Below are 4,799 nucleotides of genomic sequence, written 5' to 3'. Positions count from 1 at the left end.
GAGAGAAGACCAGAGAGACACTGACTGACGCTGGTAGAGAGAGAGAGAGACACCGACTTACACTAGGGGAGGGGGGAGACACCGACCGACGTTGGGGTCCCTTAAAAATTTCCTCGGCCAGAAAGGGGTCATGAGTGGAGAAAGTTTAAGAAGGCCTGGTTTAGAGGACGACATTACTGTGTCATTTAACCCCCTGCGGGCCTGTCACTACCAAACCAAAGCACAGCTCCACTCTTAAACCAATGCTTCAGTATTAGCCTCCCCCCTTGCCCTGCCCCTCGCCCCAAACCCACCGACCTTGGCAAGTTCTCGGGTATGACAATGGGACATGTTGTGCACACAGACCAATAAAAATCACAACGAATCCATATGACTTACTGTCACGGTAAATGAGGAGAGTGTGCGGTGATTCTCAGAATCCCTCAAATGTTCACATTCCTTGACAGGTCCCCCGAGCATGTATTCCTTCTCACTCTAGTGATGGACACAGCGCTCATTATGTGGGTTTAGGAGATACGGAGACCTCCGGGGCTGATACATTGATGAATATAACGGCTCTGTTTGATTTCAGGGACACATGAAGGACAGGAGGGTGATGCAATGGAACACTGGGAACTATATACCCTCGGAGCTTTATTTACTGATGACTGGAGATCATTGTTCACTGACTGTGATGGACACATATGTGCAGAATTCAAAGGAAACCAGAGTGTATCTTCAACAAGTTTGGAGTTTTAACCACTTTCCGTCCAGTCGCGGTAACTAAACGGCCGGACGGTGGCTTCTTTACAGTGGGTGGGCCGTTTTAAAATGTCCTCTCCCCGCAGAGCGTCGTGTATGAGAGGCAAACCCAATTTTATCTTCTGCCCCATGTGCTCCAAGATGGAGACTCTGATAGTTTAGAGTTAGGACCGCACCATAAGAGGTGCCTTGGCGCGGCTGTGCGGCTTTCACATTTTCTGCAGAAGACGTGTATCCAAACCTCTGTTTTTAACCTTAGTGTGAGACAAGTTTTTTTACATGCTGGCTGTTAAATGTGCTGCAAAACTTTTTGCTGTACGTGACATACGAGTTATATCAGGCTCTGTAATGCCGGTAACTGCTGATTCTCAGCGGTTACCAGTCATTACCTGTCATTAATGAATGCCTCAGTTAGCGTCCTCCCGTCACCCTAAGCTCAGTATACTGCGAGCTCCTGGTATACTTAGACGCCACAGCTGAAGCAGATCCAGAACATTATGTCTGGATCCGCCCAGCTGCGTGAGTGACAGCTGGCTCTGCCTATCTAGAGGCAGAGCCAGCTGTACCCTCCCCCATCCGTTCCGCCAGTCAGCGCTGGCGGATCAGAGTGGGGAGGGGGGAATCCAGTCCCTCCCCTGTCACGTTGAGAGCCGTGACAGGATCGAGAAGTGAGCGAACGCCGGTATGTGTTCGCTCACCTTCCGATCGACTGAGCCGACCTGTGACAGTCTCATTGTCACAGGTCGGCTAGAACTATGTGGTGAGTGAAAAGCACTCACCTTATAGTTATCCTTTAAGGGAGACTTGCTGCTGCAGTATCTGGTGCCTGAGCCTGGCACATAGGATGCATGTGGCCAGAGGAAGGGGCTGGAAGAGAGGAAAGTTCCTCCTTGGCGCCGGCCCGCCACTCCTAGCAGACAGGAGTAGTGGAGCTGCTCTCACTTTTCCTATCAGGATAATAGTGGAGGAGCCATAGGAAACACTTCCAGCAACACGGAGACCCGGCTGGCAAGGAGCCTCCAAGCAAATTTCGGAGAGTTCCCAGGAAGCCTCTGCAGGCATTATTTTTGCTTTTGGATAGATCAGGGTCAGAGCTCATGGCAGCTTTTACTGTATCTCCAGTATAAAGATTCATCCTCACTATCAAAGAGTTTTCCTGCAGCTTTTTTGTGCCTACAAGCAGGGCCGTCTTTAATACTGATTGGACCCTGGGCAAACATTTTCTTGGGCCCCCCGTTCCTACCTATCTCGACCCCCTACCCGCCCCTGCCATGCAATTTCCCGCAGACGACTGTCTATGCAGCCTTACTATGGTTTATTGTCCCCCATCATATTGTCCCCCATCATATGAAAGCATGAAGTGACCCCCATCACATACAGACAAGCAGCATGTAGTGACCACTCTTTCTGGACGTTGTGTTCCCTAATACACACATGCAGCAGCCAGTACAGACACTCAGGGCCTCCCCATCAGTTACCCCCTGTTCATGCTGCCCTGATTCAGGCCTGGCAGGCTCCCTATCCCTTATCCAGGTGCAAAAGCCACCTTTGGCAGCTGCCCTTTGGGCCCCACAACAATGACTGGGCCCTGGGCAGCTGCCCCTTTTGCCCTGCGTTAAAGACGGCCCTGCCTTCAAGACAGGAAGTGAAGGGCAATTTCCCCAGTGGGACACAGATGACTTTAGATATCCCACAGACACACTGCTCATTGTACCGGGCTCCCTGCTCGCGCCCTCGAGCGGTGGAGTCTCACTACTCATACCGGCTCTCCTAGCCGCAGCGTCCATCTCCAGGCAACCACCCTAATCACCAGCTTCTTTCCCCCTGACACCCGCCGCTTGTCAGTGAGCGATACAGTCTCCGCCCCCGATCCACTCGGCGTCCAGGCTCACACTGACAGGCCTCATCCAGCCGCCAGTCACATTTCTGCAGGCAGCCTCACACAGCACATGACCCGGGCTATACCCCTCACAGTTCTGACAACATTCACCAGCCCGTTTCTCACTGTGCCTGCCACAATCAGCGGTCCCCCTCTACCCAAGATCCCTGCCACACATATTATCTGGACCCAGGTTCCCACTGACGCTGAGCCCTCCTTAGCCCCCACGGCAGTGACAAACCCACACACCCCCATCTATTTACACACATCCTTGAGTGCCCACCACTCCCACCAACCGAGGACTCCCATCCAACCACCCCTCGCCCATGATAACGCGCCATCATCCACTCTTTGGTAAGTTGCTAATTTCCTTCTTTTCCTTCTTATACCAAGTCACTACATGGTAGTAGCGCTTCTGTACTCATTTCTCTGTTCCTATTGGCAAACGTCGAACACAACGGTCCGCACTTCTAAGAAGCTGCACACCTAGCACTCAAATACACACCCACATACCCTCACCCTAGTGTTAGCACTGCATCAGGGGACGACTCTCCTAATTTTTCGTTGCCCCTGACCTTGGCCTGTCTCCTGGACTTCACTCTTGCCTTCTGATTCGGTACCTCGCTGCCCGGCTGGCTCTGATCCTTGGCTTTCTGGAACACGATTCCTGTCTCCTGAATCTGTTCCCACGCTGCCCGCCCGGTTCTGACCTTTGGCCTGCTGACTTCGCTACCAGATGTCTCCTGCACGGTGTCTGCTTCCATCCGTGGTACTCGTGCTCCTCGCTGCCCCGCAGCCTTCTGTTCCAACCCCAGGGGTTGCAGGACTCGAGCCACTAGAGAAGCCTTCTCATTTTCCGGTCTCTGCCTCAGGTACGTGATACAAACTCCTCACCCTTTTGTGAATAGCCCTGCATATGTCCTTGTTGGTAATCCCTTGTGTATATAATCCCCTGGCATAAAGTTGCAGATTAAAAAAACGCTTTCTTTCTTTCATTGCTGTGCTGATAATGTTCTGGAGAAGACTTTACGCCGAGCTCTGACTCACATCATCACTACAAGATCCTGGTGAAAAATTAATAGAACTCTGGATGGAAATAAATGTTGTGACATTGTTTACCCTTAGGAGAACTATGGGGAAAAGCCCTAACCCCATAGTTCTCCTTTAAGGAAACGATTCCATGGAGAATGCGTGGCGTAATCACAGCTATAGGCGGACCAATTAAATTTTAGAGTGTGTGACTTTTAATTTTTTGTATTTCATATCTTATAGATTGTCACACTTCCCTGTGCCATGATCCGGCGCCGGGTTTTGCCTCCTGCCCCAGGTGCTCAGCTTCCTGCCAATCGACTCTGGACCTCGGTTTTTGATCCTTTGCTCACTCATTTCCCAGCGTTTGAGCAACGTGTTGTTTCACTGGACCGGGCTCCTCTGTGTACTATTTGCTTTGTATCCCGGCAGATTGCTGTTTACCTGTCTTGTGTCTCCTGTGATTTTCGTGTCCTCCTCCTGTGAGATCCTGCTCACCTGTGAGTTTGTTTTTCTTCCTGTGTGGCTGTTTATCTTTGCAGCCTCATGCTGCTGTAACTCCGGATAGCCGTCTTGTGCTCTCTCTGTGGCTTCCTTGTGTTCCTTTCTAACTGTTGTTTGGAACCCTGCTCCTGCTTTCCTCTGTATCCTGCACTGCCCCTGTCTGCCTTTTGTGTCCTGAGCCTCATTGCAGTAACCAGTGTCCTGAGTCTGCGCGGGTGCGCTAGAGGTGTCCAGCAGCCAATCAGCCTCACCATTAGAGGCTCTGTCGAAGACGTGGGGGGTCCCCTTAAACTGCCTGAAAAGTGGCAGATCTGTACGATGTATAGAACCTGCTGCAGCAAAACTGAAATTTATTTTAAAAAAGCGTGCAGTTCCCCCTCCCAAAAAATACCAGACCCTAGGAATGTTAGGAGGGACCCCATTTGGGGTCCCCTCTGAAAGGAATGTTAGAAGGGGCCCCATTTTTAAAAAAAAGTGTGGGGTTTCCCCTCAAAGTCATACCAGGCCCTTAAGGTCTGGTAGGAATTTTAAGGAGGAAACCCACACCAAAAAATGGGGAGAAAAAAACGTGGGGTCACCTGGTGCCCCCTTTTTTTTATTTATTTTGTAGTTTTTTGTTTAGTTTTTTTTCTGTATTTATGTTATA

Source organism: Nanorana parkeri, unplaced genomic scaffold, assembly GCF_000935625.1.
Source record: "Nanorana parkeri isolate BGI_ZX_2015 unplaced genomic scaffold, ASM93562v1 scaffold991, whole genome shotgun sequence".
NCBI classification, from domain to species: domain Eukaryota; kingdom Metazoa; phylum Chordata; class Amphibia; order Anura; family Dicroglossidae; genus Nanorana; species Nanorana parkeri.
The sequence above is the reverse complement of the archived record's forward strand: the minus strand, read 5'-3'. Positions refer to the sequence as shown.